We start from the raw sequence: 18,627 nt of genomic DNA on the forward strand, positions 1-18,627 counted from the left end.
GCCACAAGACCTGCATGGCATCAATGTCTATCTGGGAGAAAGGATAAGGAAACTGTCTATGATGAACCTAGGAACAGGAGGACTCCAAATACCCAGCAGGCATTTGCTGGAAAGAGGGCAGGCCAATCTGGGGATAGCAGCAGAAGCAGGGTTTTGGCCAATACCAATGTCAAACCCATGGTGGGAGAGTCAATGAAGAGATAGAACTTAAGAAATAATTAGAGATAAAGCAAGAAGAGGCTGGAGGGCTGGGGTTGTGGCTCAGAGATAGAGTGCTTGCCTCACACGTATGAGGCATTGGGTTCCATCCTCAGCACCACATAAAAATCAATAAATAAAATAAATGTATTGTGTCCATCTACAACTAAAAATATTTTTAAAAGAAAAAGAAGAGGCTGGAGCAGCTCAGCTCCTATGAACCCTCAAAACCAACCTGCCAGGGGCCCTGGGTAGGACAGAGTCTCACACTGAAGAGAAATTTCCTGCACTGGAATAAAAAATGAATAGGACATGGACAAAAGGTGAAGAAAAGCTCCAGACCCAAATAGTGAAATATCCTGAAGCAAGCTGCCTTATTTTTAACCTACCCCCAAACCAGAAAGGAAGTTCTATGAAGAACTGAATTTCCTACTTTATAATGAAAATTCAGGAAAACTAATTTGGCATTAAAAGAAGCAATGGAAAATATCAAGGTCACATAGTTCTTATAAAGAAAAAGAAAAAAAAATGGAGCAAAGAGCTAAATAACATCCCCACAGGCAATGAGATCACCCCAGAAAGAATAGCAACAAAACAAACCTAAACTGTAATCTATTGTTTCAAATGAGATAAAAGAAAATAGTACATGATATGAAATCATAGAAACGAGCATTAGAAATTCAGCCCTGAAGAGACAGCACTCAGGAAATATTTATAAATAAAGCCAAAATAATTTAAGAAAGGAAGAATAATCCAGAAAGAAAGTAAGAGCAAATAAACTCAACAACACTGCCTGAAGAATAAGTGAAAAAGAAGAAAAAATTTCTTTGAAGAAAAATTTTTAAAAGTTTTTAAATTCAGAAAAAAGCAGAGATTTGAGAGAAAGTGACAAATATTAAAGAGTGACAAAGAAGATCCAAAAGGGAGAGAACAGATTGCAATTGGAGGGATCAACACAAATCATGAGATATTTTATCTTTAAATATCTCTCCGTGTGTGCATTTCCTTTTCTGTACATTGAAAACACTGTTGATTCTGTCTACTGGAAACAATGACCAAACATTGAAAATAATACCCAATCCAGCAGCAGTGAACATCTCCAACACCCACAGTATGATCCCAGTCTACCATTTCTCATTAAAATAACTCAGCACATCATCGGGAAATGGCTGATTTCAGGTCTGGGATAGAAAATGTACAAAATGAAACTGTTGTCCAACTAGACAATAACAAGATTATCAAAGACTACCCAAATTGTGTTGAAAGTAAGGAGGAACAAGTTGAAGAAATTTCCCCCACTGGCTAAAGATGGAACAATTTGAATTTCAGTAAATAATAATTTTAATTGGTTAGAAGCTATCAAATAGCTGGGGTGGAGGTGCACAGCTGTAATCCCAGCAGCTTGGGAGCCTGAGGCAGAAGGATCATGAGTTCAAAGCCAGCCTCAGCAATGACGAGGCACTAAGCAACTCGGTGAGATCCTGTCTCTAAATAGAATACAAAATAGGGCTGGGGATGTGGCTCAGTGGTCGAGTGCCCCTGAGTTCAATCCCTGGTCCCCCACCCCAAAAAGCAGCTATCAAATATGTTTAAATTCATGAGTTCAGACTGAGATTTCCAAAAAAGAGAAAATGCTTACTTTTAGAAACTACTAGGGAACTAATCCATATTTCAAAGTTTGGTAAAAGAAGGGAAAGATGATACATTTATCCTGCCTTTCCTAATGATGTTATCACTGGGTAATCAAATAGTACTGATAACAAGAATTGTCTCTTCATAATAATTTTTCAGCTAAAAAATGAAAAAGAAGAGATGGAATTAGAGTACCAGCATTTTGCAATCTCAGGGAACTAAAATATAAATATTAAGCATCAACAGCTGCTAACACAAAAAGATAAATAATCAGACATCATTGCTTTCTGTTGTCTTGCCAGTCACCAATTTCTTGGCAAAACCTTCTACAAGAGATACCAAGCACTATGTAACTCCTGTTGTATTGGCAGCAACTTTAGAAAAGGAGGGAACCTGAGTCCCACCTGCTCTTTGGGTCTAGCATTCAAGTTTCAGGAGAATAGAAGAACATGCTCAATCATACCACAGGTGTGCAGTCAGTCAAATCAGAACATGGACCTGATAATCTTTTTTATAAGGAAAAGAAAGGAGAGAGAAGAACTAACAGCTTAGAAGGGAGTTTAAAAACAGAACTTTAAAAAGTTGGGCAAGACTATAGTGTTCGTGGATGCTCATTTGAAGAACAACAATGAAAGAGCTAGAAAGTGGTTAATATAGAAGTCAGGATAATGGTGACTTATGGGATGATAGAGGGGCTTGTGATTCACATTGGACATATGGGAAGGGATTCTAGAGTGGGAAGTAAAGTGCCACTTCTTTTCCTCCCTCCCTCCCTCCCTTCCTGCTTTCCTTCCTTCCTTCCTTCCGCCTTAATGTTCCATTTCTTCTTTTTTATCTTCATGGGCTTTCAAGGATATTGGCCTTATAAAAATTTATTTAACTATACATTTTATGTAATTTTCTGAATCTTTGTGTTAAAACAAATGCAAATAAAATTTACAGTAGGCTTTTTTTTTTTTAAAGGCAAGAATCAAAACATTTTATTGTTTTTAATTCACATTTTCAAAATGTATCAGCAAAAATTCTTTGGCTGTACAGTTCTGAAATTTCACAAATACAGTGATATAATCCCCAGTACAATCAAGATACAGAACAGTTTCACACCCGCTAAAACCTTTCCTTGTCCTCTTTAGTAGTCAACTCTCCATGCCATCCTAGTTCCTGGCAACCCCTCACCATGCCATTATCTATTTTTATACTTCATTTTTAGAATGTCATATAAATTGATTCATATGTAGCTTAAAAAAAAAAAAAAAAAAAAAAAAAAACATTGATCATTGTGTGGCTGGACTCAGCCACCGCTGCGGTGTGAGGCGCGTGTTCGGGCCCTCGCCGTCCCCGCACCGCTCCAGGGCTACTGCCTTGCTGTCTGCCGTCCCACAGCCAGCCTTCGGGACCTCGCCCACCACGGACAAGCCTCGTGTCTACCTAGTACGCCTGAGCTACCATGCCCGGGCGAAGGACATCCAGCGCCTTTTCAGCGGCTAAGGCCGCTTCCTCGAAGCAGACCTCAGTTCCAGGACTTCCCCGACGCCAACGACTGTTAGGAGCTGAACAGCAAAGAGCTCTGCGGCGCGCGCATGATCGTGGAGCACGTCCGGGGCCCGCGCCGCGCGCGACGGCTACGGAAGCCGCAGTGGTGGAGGTGGATACAGCAGTCGAGACAAACATGGACCTCCTGTTCGTACCAAGTACAGGCTTATTGTCGAAAATCTTTCTAGTCGTTGCAGCTGGCAAGATTTAAAGGATTTCATGCAGCAAGCAGGTGAGGTAACATATGCAGATGCTCACAGAGAACGTACAAATGAAGGTGTAATTGAATTTCGCTCCTACTCTGACATGAATCGTGCTTTGGATAAACTGGATGGTACAGGGATAAATGGCAGGAATATTAGACTTATTGAAGATAAGCCACGAGCAAGCCATAGGCGGTCTTATTCTGGAAGCAGATTTAGGTCACGATCAAGAAGGAGGTCAAGAAGTAGGAGTTGCAGGAGCAGCCGCAGTAGATCTCGAAGTTTCTCAAAAAGTCGCTCCCGGTCCAGGTCGCGGAGCAAAAGGTCGATCACGTTCTCGATCAAAAGGCAGGAAATCTAGATCAAAAAGCAAATCTAAGCCCAAGTCTGATCGGGGTTCCCATTCACATTCTCGAAGCAGATCTAAGGATGAGTATAAAATGTCCCGAAGCAGGTCTCCATCTCAGTCCCCCAAAGAAAATGGAAAAGGTGATATAAAGTCAAAATCAAGATCAAGGAGCCAGACACCCTTCCAATTCACCCTTCCTGTTCCACCCTCAAAGGCTCCTTCTGTGTTTCCTCCACCAAAAAGAGCTACTTCAAGATCCTGTTCTAGATCTCGCTCAAGGTCAATGTCCAGATCAAGTTCCAGAGATTAAACCAGAACTCTACATTATTTGCACACTATTATGGAACACTTTCCTACTTACTTAAGCAGTTACTCTTCCATGTTTATACTTGGCGTCTTCTGCAAGAGGAATCTCCTGAGAGCAGGAGCACACAAAAATTTGATTTATGGCCAAATTTGATGAAAAAGATGAGGTTCTAAAATGGTGGCATGAAGTCAAAGACCCTCTCCCTTCTTTGTAGAATTAAGATAACTTTGATTTTATAGCTTTTGAGCTAAAATAACTTTTATAAAGATTAAGCTCATTTAGATTTTTTTGAAAAGTAAATTTTCAGCAGGATCTGCTGCAGGGTTTTTGTTGTTGTTGTGTTTCATTTGTTTGCTTATTTTTAAATTAACCGTTTCAAGCTTTGGATACTTAAGGCTTTAGAGGGAGAATCCAATTTTCAATTATGTTGGCTTTTTATAAATCTTGAGTTATGTAAGATTTAAATAAAAGTTTGCTACTAAGATGATTACCTTATTGAATAGGTCACTATCAAATTCCTTTAATGTTGATATCTGCTATTTGTGGAAACAAAATTGTGTAAATTCTACTAAAGTGTAAAACAAGGCAAGCCTCAGACCAGCAATAAATTATTCAGTTTGGATAACATTAAAATTAAAAAAAAAACATTTTTTTGGTTGTAAGTGGACACAATACCTTTATTTTATTTTCATGTGGTATCGAGGATCGAAACCAGTGCCTCTCACATGCTAGGAGAGCACTCTTTCCTCTGAGCCATAACCCCCACCCTCATATGTAGCTTTTCAAATCTTGTTTCTTTCACCTAGCATCATGCTTTGAGATTTAGCCTCATATTCTTTTTATTGCTAAATAGTACCCTTTGTATGGATCCACCCCAGATATTTATTCATTTATCAGAAGTCATTTGTTTTGGCAATTCTAAAGAAAACTGCAATAAATATTCATGTACAGGTTTTTGTACAAAAATAAGATTTCATTTATTTAACAAAAGTTTTTTTTTTCATGTTTCTTGGACAAATACCTAGATGTGATATTGCTGCATCATAGGTTAAATGTGTCTAACTTCACAAGAAGCTGTCAGAATGGCCGCACCATTCTGCACCCTGACAGGCAGTGCATGAGTTGCTCTGCCTCTTCATCAGCACTTGATATTATCATTTTTACCGTTCTATGAAAAATGTAGTGGTTTGTGCTTCCTTGATGACCTTGCTCTGTGATGCACATAAAATATTACTCATCTGCCATCAGTACAGCCCCTGCCCATTTTTTTAAAGCAAATTCTTGATTTTCTTACTGTCAAATTTTGAGAATTCTTTATTCCTTTCTCTAACTAATTGTTGTAGCCGGACCATATATGTATTAGTCTGTTTCCAAACTTTATATTTTTTCAATTGATCTATGTCTATTCTTTCACCCATGCCATACTTTCTTGAATACCATCATTTTATATTCAGTATTAAACCATGCAATTTGAATACTTCAATTTTTGTCCTTTTTTTCAAAATTGTTTTGGCTATTCTACTTTCTTTATCTTTTTCCATTCGTATTAAATTAAACTAATTAATTAAGTAAATAAGTAATTTTTGGCACTGAGGATTGAATCCAGCAGTGCTTTGTCATTGAGTTATATACCCAGCCTTTTTTTTTTTTTTTTTGGGTACCAGGATTGAACTCAGGGGTGCTTAACCACTGAGCCACATCTCCAGCCCTATTTTGTATTTTATTTAGAGACAGGGTCTCACTGAGTTGCTTAGTGCCTTGCTGTTGCTGAGGCTGGCTTTGAATCCGTGATTCTCCTGTCTCAGCCTCCAGAACTACTGGGATTACAGGCATGTGCCCCCTCACCCGGCTATACCCAGCCTTTTTTATTTTTAATTTTGAGACAGGGTCTTGCTAGGTTGCTGAAGTTCTCCCTATGTTGCTGAGCTGGCCTCAAACTTGTGATACTCCTGCCTCAGCCTCCCGAGTCACTGGAATTACAGTCATGTGCCACCATGCCCAGCTCCATCCAAATTTTAAAAATAGCTTGTCAACATATTAAAAAATTAGATTTTTAAAATCACTTAAGGGGAATACAATTTTATTATTTCTAAATTAGTGGCTTTACTTCCATTTCTGGTTATGACTAACTCTTTTGTTGAAAACAGCTATAAAATTTGGTTAAAACAAGAAAACCACCAAAGAATTTCCCAAAAGTAAAAAAGTCACCAAGCCAGAATTCAAGAAGTTCTATGAATCTGAAACAGGACAAAACCAAAGAAAACCACATTTAGTCAAACCATTGAAAAGTAAATGCAAATATAAATATTAAAATTAGCCATAATTAAATATGGAACATTATCCTCAAATGAGCAAAGAAAGATTGACAGCTAACTTTTCCAACACAAATAATGGAAACCAGAAGATAATGGAATGGCATGTTAGTAGAAAAAATAACTTGCATACTTAGAATTATATACCCAATAAAATGGAAGTTAAATAGAGATAATTTTTTATCTTTAAAAATAAAGGTGAGATAGAGACATTTTCATTTAAAAAAATCTAGAGTATTCATTGTAAGCAATTGTACTGGAAAAAGTAACAAATGGAATTCTTCTGCAACAAGTAAAAAATAATACCTGCTGGAAGCCCAGAAATGCAGGAAGGAATAAAGAACACCAGAAAATGAACATCTAAATTAATATTGATTGTTTAAAACAACAATAATAACATTGTAGTATTTGAAAAACTCTTCATGGTATTCTTTCATTCAGCTGGACTAACCATCCATCATCATCCAAACAGACGTGCATTTTTGTCTCTGTGCCTTTGGTCTCTCTTTTCCCAATCATTTGAGGCCAAATTTACATCATGGTACCTTCAGTTTAATACTTAAACTATTACAACTTTGTTCCCTTTTTTATTTTTATTTACTTTGTGTGTTTTTATTTCTCAATATTGAATGGTCTTTCAGGATCTACTGTAAGTTATCTATGCGGTATATCCTCAATAAATGTTTGTCAAATAATTAAATTTGTTGAAGAATAAATTGGTAATGAGCAGATAACCTTGTTGTTTTCTAGGACAGACTCATCTATCCATTATTAATAAATTGTTATCCTGAGGTTTGATAAAGACAGCTCCTACAAATACAAATAAGAAAAGCTTTAATAAATTCTTGGATGAATGATCCATGAGGGACAGATTGGATGATTACATCTCATCTTTAACCTTTTGAAATTCACTTGATGCTTGTTTAATAAAATCCTTCTTGCTATCGCTGTCAAATGGATCAGGCTGGTCAAAGTTTATCCACAGGTATAGCATTTATGTCATTTTAACATGAGTCATTGTACTATTCCTAGATGCTAAAGAAATAAAAGTCATAGCCCTTGAGCTCTTCAGAGGATGTAAAATTCTAAACAGAGGCTAAAATGCACACCCATAAAACAACTTTAGATGAAATTTTAAAAATTTTTTGTAAGTGCAAGAAAATATGGAATAGTGTAGACTCAAGCTGCAATAGATAAGGAAACTAAAAAAAATAAAAATCACACTTGGGATGTGATTATTAGGAAAGGCATCTGAAAAGATGCAGTTCTGATTTTGAAGTTGAGAAACGTGGAAGAAACGGGGCATAGATTTTTCTAAGCAGGGAGAAATAACACACAAAACACAGAGGCAATATAGTAAGTCAATTCAGGCAACTATAAACAGGCTTGAGGAATTGAGGGAATGTAAGGCTAGAGAGAGGTGGAGGGGCAATTGATAGAAGATGTCAAATATTTATTTTTAAAATAGCGCAAAATTCTCTTTTTATTTTCAGTAGAAATAACCTTTACTGTCAACAGCCCAGTTAGACCCCTTAGTTGATATAACGATGATCCCAACTTCCTAGGCTATTATTTGCAATAATTTCTGCCATATGAGTGTAATGGGAAAAACACATTGCAAAGTGAATTACTTTTGAAATGTATTGCATGCTGACATTTGGGAAATTAGATCCTGAACACGATGCATCTTGATTATTTAAGGTGCCTTCCCACCATGAAAAACAGATTCAACCCAACAATTTGAAAAAAACACATCTGCATGGTAAATTACTTTAAAGTTCTGTCCTTTGGCAAGGGTCTGATCAAAGCTTTTGGTCACTATTTAGACAAATAACCCTGGGCACGAACTATTCCTTGCCTAAGTACATGGGTCTGTGTCCAGAAAGACCTCCATCCAAACATTTTTAGCCCCATCTGTGAATCCATTCTATTGTATCCATTTTCTTAGGTACTCAACTGCTTCAGTGCTAGAGATGCCCCTGCTCAGCTGGCATCTATTTTATTTTCTGGAGAAAAGCCACACTCTCTCATGAAGAACAAACAACTCTTCACTTCTCCATTCCCACTCAGCAAATTCCTCTGGTACCATTGGCCCGTCTCATCATGAATGCACATTTGCTTTGGCCTTTCTTTCTCCTGTGTAAGTTTTTGTGTTGATGGGGTGCTGGGCTGAGCAATGGTAAGTTCAATAGTCCTGACTTCAGAAGCATAGGTCAGGAATGAATCTGGCCTTCTGAGAGACACCATAAATGTTGGTATTTCCAGACAAGACCTTCCTTATTTACTAAACATATCCAATCTGTGTGCTGAACCCAGCAATGTGTTGAGAGGGAAGGAAGATGAACAAGGAGATAATGGGACCTCACATGAAGATTAGAGAATTACTAGATGCTAAAGAAATCTGAAAATTAACTGGGAATGCTAAAGAGGAATAGGATATAAAAACAATAGTGAAGGGTCAATAATTTCCTCATAAATCAAACAAGATTGCTATTTTGAACATTAATCTAAGCATGTATATATACATAAGCAGGCCTTTCTTTGTACTTGATAAGAATACATGGCTTTATATATAACAATTGGTTTTGGTCATGAACCTATATTTTGGAGTCAGAGAGACCTAGATTTGAGTCCTGGCTTTATTGCTTACTGTACTGACAATATTAGTTATGTTATTATTTAGCTCCTCTAAGCCTTTGTTTATTTATTTGTGAAATGAGAATGTGAATAGTATCTGCCACAATAGGATTACTGTGAGGATAACAGATAATACTTGTAAAAAGCTTAGTGTGTTGCCTACCATGGAACAAACACAGAGTAAAAGTTAGTTTTTATTATTTTTTAAATTTATGCAATTTCTCTACAGCAAATTGGCTTATATTCACTAGGATGAATATAGTTACCTAAAAAGAGTCTTATACTGAATCTTTGAGGGCTATAAATTTTCATTCTCTTTCTGATCTTTTGGGCACCTCTGTAGTTTCACTGAGTTGACTTAAATCAAGTTGCACCTATAAATATAAATATCTCTGATATCACTGAGCAGGTTTTCTAATACAGAGCTAGGCACATATTTAATAAATAGTTCTTATAGTTTGCAATTTCCCCAAAGCAGAATAGGCGAATACCCCTAAGACTTGAATTCTGGGCAAAACGCGTACACACACACACACACACACACAGAGTTTGCTCGCTCACTTATTGTGGTTAGTTCTCATTACAATACTGCCATTTTATACATGAGGAAAATGTTGCCAAGAGAGATTAAGTAGCGAGATCAAAGTTGCACTGCTAGCTGGACACATTCTCTGCATCATTTTCCAGGTGCCTTATATCTAAGTGTTGTCCAAAACTGAGCTCATTATTTCTGCCTGCAAAATTCTTCTTGCTGTATTTCTTTTCTCAGTTAATGACACCATATATCCAGTGACCCAAGTCAGAAATCTGTGAGTCATCTCAGGCTTCTCCCTCTCCCTCGATCCTCATCATATCAAATCCTACAGAGCTTTCCCTGTTTTTTGAATCTGAACTCCTCTTTGTTCTTACCACCACTGTTTTTAATTCAAGCTTCCATTTTTCCTTGCCCAAGTTACTGCAAATGTCTTCTAACAGATCTCTGATACTAGACATGCTGCAACCACATCAGTCTTCTGCTCAGCCACCAAGATGATATAACTAAAATGCAAACTAAAACATCAACCCCCAGTTGAAAAGCCTTCCGTGGTTCCCTACTGCCTCTAGTATGGAGCTCAGATTTCCTCGAATAGCCCTCATGATCCCAAAGCATACCTCTAGCCTAGTCCCTACAAAGTTCAATTATAGTGAGGTCCTCATATGATTGTCTCCTTTTATAGTCACTGGGCTCTTAAAAAGGAGAGACAGAATCTTTTCATCTTTGCAGCATAGCGTCTTGCAGTGCCAACAACAAAAAACACTGAAAAGGAAATAGTAATAACGGATCAGCTTATACTTTTCAAAATTTTTTTTTATAATTTAAAAAATTGATATATAATACACATAGCATAAAATCCACCATCTTAGTATATAAAGTGCTTTGCAATATATCCACAGTTGTACCACCATCAGCCCTATTTAATTCCACAATGGTCTGTCATTGGAAGAGGAAGCCCTTTTCCATTAACAGCTACTTTATATTCTTCCCTTTCCCTTGATTTGGGTAAGTCCAGTCTAATTACAAGGGCCCATAAAAGTGGAAGACCTTTTCCAGCTCTGAAGACAGAAGAAGGGTCAGAGAGATGACAATCTGAAAAGAATTCGAGGCCTGGTTGATGGTTTTAAAATATAGGGAACTACATGCAAGGACCAGGAGCTAAGGGAGACTCCCTAGCTGAGAAGTGGAGACTTCCATCCTATAATCATGTGGAACTGAATCATCTCAAGATATTAATAGCATAGTGGCACACACCTGCAATCCCAGCAGCTCCGGAGGCTGAGGCAGTAGGATCACAAGTTCAAAGCCAGCCCCAGCAAAAACAAGGTGCTAAGATAAAAATACAAAATAGGGCTGGGGATGTCGCTCAGGGTCGAATGCCTCTGAGTTCAATCCCCAGTACCCCCCAACTCCCAAAAAAAGATATGAATAAGCAAGAAAATCTTCAGAAAGGAACACAGTTCTGCTGACACCTTCATTTTAGCCTGGTTAGACCCATACTAGATTATGATCCGAAGAGTTATAAGATAATAAGTTTGTATTGTTTTAAGCCACTAAATTTATACTAGTTTATAGCAATAGCAATAGAAAGCTAACAAGACAGATTTCTGTAAATTGCTTTTTCAAAGAACAGTATATTTTATAGATTGCTTCATATAGTGTATTCCCTTATTATTTTTGATGACTATATAATACTTCATTTAGATGGTAATTTTAAATGCTATTTAAAAAAATATTTTTAGTTGTAGATGGACAAGATATCTTTATTTATTTTTTATGTGGTGCTGATAATTGAACCCAGTGCCTCACATGTGCTAGGCAAACACAACCCAGCCCTTAAAATGCTATTTTCATAGTAGCAGTTACTTCAAATTAATCTTTGGCTTAGTGGAGGGTAGCTTGATGCTATATTCCCACTACCACTAATTTACTTTCTTTGGATGGAAATGGTATAATATTCTTGAGATGTCCCTCTTTTTACTTGATAATGCCTGAATGTTTTTGTCCCACCCTCTTCATTTATATGTTGAAATCCTAACCCCAAGTTACTGGCATTAGGAGGGAAGGGCCTTTGGAAAGTGATTAGTTTATGAGACAGAGACTTTTGTGAATGGCACTAGTGCCCTTATAAAGGATCCCAGGGATAGAGCCAGGTTAATGGTACTTGCCTGTAATTCCAGCAGCTCAGCAGACTGAGGCAGGAGGATTGCAAGTTGAAAGCCAGAATCAGCAACTCAGCAAGGCCCTTGGAAATTTAGTGAGAACATGCCCACAAATAAAAATAAATAAATAAATAAGGTCTGGAGTTGTAGCTCTGTGGTAAAGTACCCCTGAGTTCAATCCTTGGTACCAAAAGTAAATAAATATAAATAAGAGATCCCAAGGAGACTCTTGCCCCTTCTACCTACCATGAGAGGACACAGCAAGAAGTTGCTGCATCTGTGAACCAGAAAGTGAGTCTTCACCAGACATAGAATCTCTCAGGACCTTAATCTTGGACTTCCCAGACTCCAGAAATGTGAGGAAATAGTTTTCTTTTGTTCCTAAGCCACCCAGTTTACTTTGTTACATCCGCCTGAATGGATCAAGACATCACTTCTTGAGAATAATGATAAAAATCATATTGGCATATTGGTAGGGCCCTAACACCCAGTCACACAAAACTTAGATTTCATGGGTACAATCCACAGTGAATGAACAGGTACATAAAATCAGGTTTATGAAGATGTGGCAGATGAGGAATTCATTGTGGTCATTGTCTCCTGGAAAAGTTAGTATTACCAATTTATTTGGTAAGTGGTGGCTGGGATTTAGTTATATAAGATCAGCAGCCAATGAGACACCAGCCACAGATTAGAAAGAGGCAAATCAGGGCCAGGCAAACTTTCAAAAGGAATGTGCTAAGTCTTCACTCCTGGAGATAATGCAAAGTCAGAGAATTATAAGGAAAGAAAGGACATGGTAGGACAGGGGCAGCTGAGGGCCAGTCCTGTTGAGCAACCTTTTCACAGTCATCAAGTTGACTAGCCTCAAAAACAAAAATAACTTCAAGCTACTAAACAAATTCTGCTAAGGAACTGAACAGACACATCACAGCAGAAGAAATACTAATGGTCAACAAATATATGGAAGGATGTTCAACATCTCTAGAAATTAGAGAAATGCAAATTAAAACTACACTGAGATTTCATCTCATTCCAGTCAGAATGGAAATTATGAAGAAAACACAAGCAACAATAAATGTTGGCAAGGATGTGGGGGAAAAGGTATACTCATACATTGCTGGTGGGACTGCAAATTGGTGCAGCTATGCCATTTTACATTCCCACCAGCCACCTATGCCACTTCCAATGCCCGTATCCTCACCAACACTTAATGTTGTCTGTTCTTTTAATTAAAGCTATTCTATTGGAGAGCAGTTTGAAGATTCCTCAGAAAACTTGGAATGGAACCACCATTTGACCCAGTTATTTCATTCCTTGGCATATACCCAAGGGACTCAAAATCAGCATACTACAGTGATGCAACCACATCAATGTTTATAACAGCTCAATTCATATTAGCTAAATTATGGAACCAACTTAGGTGCCCCTCAACAGATGAATGGATAAAGAAAATGTTGGATTATTACTCAGCCATAAAGAAGAATGAAATGTGGCATTTGCTGGTAAATGGACGGAACTGGAGACTATCATACTAAGGGAGATAAGCCAATACCCCAAACCCAAAGGCCAAATGTTTTCTCTGATATGCAGATACTAATTCACAATGGGGGTGGTGGTGTTAAGGAAGAATAGAAGTATTTTGGATTAGACAAAGGGGAATGAAGGGGAGGGAGAATGGAAATAGGAAAAATAGGTAAATGAATCAGATACAACTTTCCTATGCTCATGTATGAATACATGACCAGTGTAATTCCAGATCATGTACAACCAGAAGAATGATAAGTTATACTCCATATATGTATATTATGGCAAAATACTTTTTACTATCATGTATAAATAATTAGAACAAATTAAAAAAACATAAGTTCAGCAGGGTTGAAGGATACAAAATCATGACACAAAAACTAATTTCATTTCTACAACTAGCAACGAATAACCTAAAAATGAAATTAAGGAAACCTTCATTTATGAGAGCATCAAAAAGAATAAAATTTTAAAAAGTCCAAAAAGTGCAGGAATATATGTTTCATCATCATTAGTCATTAAGGAAATGCCAATCAAAACCATAATGAAATACCACTTGATGTCCAATAGAATAGCTTTAATCAAAAGGACAGACAACATTAAGTGTTGGTGAGGATACGGACATTGGAAGTGGCATAGGTGGCTGATGGGAATGTAAATGGCATAGCTGTTTTGGAAAACAGCAAGTCAGTTCCTCAGAAACTTAAACACAGAGTTACCATATGACCACAGACACTATGTATGTAACCAAGAGAGGTGGAAATATGTATCCAAACAAAAAATTGCACAAAACGTCCAAACAGCATTATTCATAATAAACTCAAATTTCCATCAACTGAGGAATGGATAAGTAAAATTAATTAGTTAATAAATAATAAATAAAATAAATTCCATCCAATGGAATATTATTCAGTCATAAAGAGAATGGAGTACTGACATGTTACTATAACATGGACAGACCACAAAAACATTGGGCTAAGTGAAGGAAGCCACACACAAATGACCACATGTTGAGTTATTTGATTTATATTAAATGTTCAGAACAGGCAAATCCACAGGGACAGAAAGTAGATTAGTGGTTGCTTAGAGCTGGGAGGATTAAGGAGACATGGGAGTGACTGCTAATGGTGAAAGGGTTTCTTTTGAGGTGATGATAATGTAAATTATATTGTGGTGGTGGTTGTGAATATACTAAAGATCACTGGATTATATACTTTATATGATTAATTTTAGGATATATGAATTACAATTCCATAAAATATTCTATGAGAAAAGAAGATCAAAGGGGGGGGGAGGTAGCTTAAATATAAAACTGGTCTGTTATACCTAAAAAGTCGAGGAAAATGGAGAAAAGAAGAACAAAAATGCTCCCAGCCTCCTTTTCCTGTCTTTTGCAGGACTAAACTAGGATCTGATCAGATTGGGAGGAATTATCATTAGTATAAATTACTTTGAGCAAGAGAAAGGAAGGGAAATTGAAATATCTTTCAAATAGGCGACCGCAGGGTCAGGAAGGAAGAATTTTACATTTTCAGGTTCATCCCCAAATTGTGGCTTGGGCTGCTAAGCTGCTTTTGGAAAGAACTCTCCAGTCCTGCCTATTCTGATCAAGCCCTTGAAAGCATAACTGAAAAGTGCTGGCACAGTTTATCCCAGTCCAGGCTCTGACTTCCATGCCAAATTTAGCCTTTGGCAACTTCCTTCTGTCAAGAGAGTCCCTGAGGACTTGTTTGACCTCCTTTTGGAAAGCTGCAAGGGAATTCACTTCTGGACTGGGGCCTAGCACACAGGGAGTGGCTCAGCAGGCTGCCCGATCCTCTATTAAGTTAATGATGAAGTGTACCTGAGCACAGTCCATTGGAAGGCCAATTCTCTACATGTGGGGTTGGGACTGGGAGTTTTCCAGTTAACTAAAGCTAATTCACAGCATTAAGTACTGTATTCAACTTGAGAGGAACACTTTCAAAAATGTATTGTATATATTCCTGCCTTTTTGTACTTGGGATTTTTTTTTCAACTGGTAATAAAAGTATTACATGACTATTATGGAAAATTTGGAAAGTATAGTACCATTCTCCTTCTCTAGACTTAACAATTCCTTACAGTTTAGTGTGTTCTTTCAGACCATTTCTATGTGTTTATAGACATAGATACATACACATAAACATTCACTCATAGCAGTTATTTTTAACTTTTTAAAAATAACATAAATGAGATCACATTCTATCTATTGGTCTACTAGCTTTTATATTTAACAATATATCTTGGAGATCTTTCCATGTCAGTATATATAAATCTGTCTTAATTTTTAAAATTCTTGCACAGTATTTTGTGGTATGGGTCCATTACAATTTATTTAATCATTTCCGATTGATACATGCTTCCAACATGTCTAATTTTTCTTTATGATCAAGAATGTTGCAATGTAATATATACACACATATGTTATATATATATATATATCTGTATCTCTGACAGCATTTTTTGGAATAGGTTCTAAGAAGTAGAATTATTTAAAGTTTTGACACATCTGAAATTTATTTTTCAAAATTTTCACTCCAAAAAAATTTCAAATTACAGAAAGTTGCAAGAAGAGCACAATGAACTCCCATAACGGCTCCACCTTTATTCTTCTTTGTTGTCATTTCATCACGTTATCTCTTTTATTTCTCCTCCACCCCACGTATGTACTATATACATACTATCTTCTTTTTTTCTGATCCATTTGAGAGAAAATTGGGACATTTTGGTGTGAATTTTCTAAAAATAAGGGCATTATCCTACATAACCTCAACACAAGCATTGAAAACAGGAAAGAGACACAGTATTTAAAAAACAATTATTGCTCTAATCCAGCATCACCAGGTTCATCTTAGGCTTCTCCCTGTCTATGTTTATAACTCCCTTCTCTGACCAAAAAACCTGCTCTCAGCATACTTACTTCTTTTCCTTTCCTTTTTTTTTAAACTCTTTTTTCATAATATTTATTTTTTAGGTGTAGATGGACACAACACAATGCCTTTATTTGTATGTGGTGCTGAGGATGGAACCCGGGTCCCGCCTGTGCTAGAGGAGCACTCCACCACTGAGCCACAATCCCAGCCCCCTGAGCCACAATCCCAGCCCCTTGAGCCACAATCCCAGCCCCAACTTCTTTACTTCACTTACTCAATATACCTGTTTATAACAAGCTTCCCTGCTGTGCTGGCAGTTTGTATAACCCTACCAGCTGTTACCTGCTGGGCTCCAGCTGTGCCACTCCTAGTCCACCAACTTTGCTATTTATTCTTCAGATCATGGCCCATGCCAATCACTGGAGAGGCCACATTAATAGACATTTGAATGGTGTGATGTAGAAGATAAATCTTTTTTTTTTTTTTTAATAGATACCAGTTGTCCTAACACCTATTGTTGATTGCTTGAAATGCTATGTCAGTAGCTGACATCTACTCTCTTTCATTGATCTATTTTTCTGTCCATGAACCAATACCGCACTTTAATTATTATGGTTACAAAACATGTTTTGATATTTCTTAAGAGGCTTGTCCATCATTATACTTTTAAAAATGTCTTAGCTATTCTTAAGTTTGTACCCTTCCAGATGAATTTTTATAATTGGTGTATCAAGTTCATTAAAATCCTATCATAATATTGACTGGAATTACAAAGAGTTTGTCACATATTTAGATAAAAAATGTATGTACTATATTGAGTCTTCTCATCATGGGACACGGTATACCTTTTCATTTTTTAGGTTTTAAAAATGTCTTTCAGGGGGTTGTGGCTCAGTGGTAGAGTGCTTGACTAGCATGTGTGAGACACTGGGTTCGATTCTGGGCACGGGGTTCAAGCACCATATATAAATAAATAAAATAAAGGTTCATCCACAACTTAAAAAAAAACTTTGAAAAATATCTTTCAGTAAATATTTATAGCATTCTTTGTGTGGATATTACATATATACTTTGTTCCTGGGTTTAAAAAAATTTTTTTGTGATTATTACTAATGAAACCTTTTTATTCTATGTTCTTTGAATGTATTTTGTGCATAGTTGAAGTTATATTGCACATACAATTCTGTATCTTGTTTTTGAACATAATTTTGTACCATATAAATGTCCTAGTAAAAATATAGTTTTTATGGTTACATAATTGTTCACCGAATATTTATGTACCATAATTTATTTAACTGTTCTTTAGTGTTGGCTAATTAGGTTGCTTCCAACATTTAAAATGCTAAATACTATTGTAATGAACACATTGTATATAAATCTTTGTTCTATTTTGGCCTATTTTAAAAATATATGTGATATTTTTCTACCCTACACAAAATATAGTCATTCACTGGAGTTCATGAACAATGGACAATACAAATTTAAGGTAGGTTGAAAACATCTTCATGTTTGTTTATCTGTTTGTTTGTTTCAAACAGGGTCTTGCTGCGTTGCCTAGGCTGGCCTCAAACTCCTGGGCTCAAGCAATCCTCAGATCTCAGCCTCTTAAGTAATTGGAACTGGAGACATAGATCACTGTGCCTGGTTTTGTTTAAATGTCTAATGTTTGCTTACTTTTATAGACGGGTCCTATATTTTCCTATTACTTAACCACTTTTTGGGCATGATTAGAAATTAATAAAAGGGGAATGAACAAATAGCAGTGTTATAACACAAGTGAACACAGTGAGAATCTGCTGGGGAACAAAGGCTATGCAAGAAGGACCATGAAGGGCCATTGTCTCCTTGAAATCTGCAACTTCAGGCCTTGTGGACTTACTTTGTGGTCTTCATTTGCACATGTCTTTTCATTTCTCCTTGTGATATGAAATCTCCTGTATCTTTAAAATTTTATTAGGTGCCTGTGGGACTATTTACATAACATTACATGCTGGCTAACTCAGGGAGTGTCTTTATACTGAATGTAAATTAACCTTCTTGATTACTCACGGTTGATAGAGGCATCAGTTTTCAATATTTCTTCCCCAAGGCTTTTTGATCATTGAGTCAATGTTTATGCCTTTTTTCTTTCTCTCCATCTCCACCCTGCTTATAGACGCCCAACTTTCTCTTCTCACTGCTCTCTGTGTGCCTGCTGTGATACTTTGTCCTCCTTCTTGTTTGTTTACTGCTTTTACTTTCCCATGGGCTTGGAAACCAAACTGACAAATCCTTTAAAATCAAATCCAGTAAAAATTAATAGCCTCTGAGAAAAGGCTTCCATAAACATCTAGGAGCC

The 18,627-nt window shown here is 36.9% G+C and overlaps 1 pseudogene; it reads left to right on the forward strand.

The window, feature by feature from the left end:
- The first annotated feature begins 1,363 nt into the window (after nt 1-1,363).
- On the forward strand, nt 1,364-4,514 carry LOC124104127 (serine/arginine-rich splicing factor 6-like; annotated as a pseudogene).
- The last annotated feature ends 14,113 nt before the right edge of the window (nt 4,515-18,627 follow it).

Source organism: Marmota monax, unplaced genomic scaffold, assembly GCF_021218885.2.
Source record: "Marmota monax isolate L192 unplaced genomic scaffold, Marmota_monax_Labrador192_F-V1.1 WCK01_AAM20220418_F8-fsc00319, whole genome shotgun sequence".
Lineage (NCBI taxonomy): Eukaryota > Metazoa > Chordata > Mammalia > Rodentia > Sciuridae > Marmota > Marmota monax.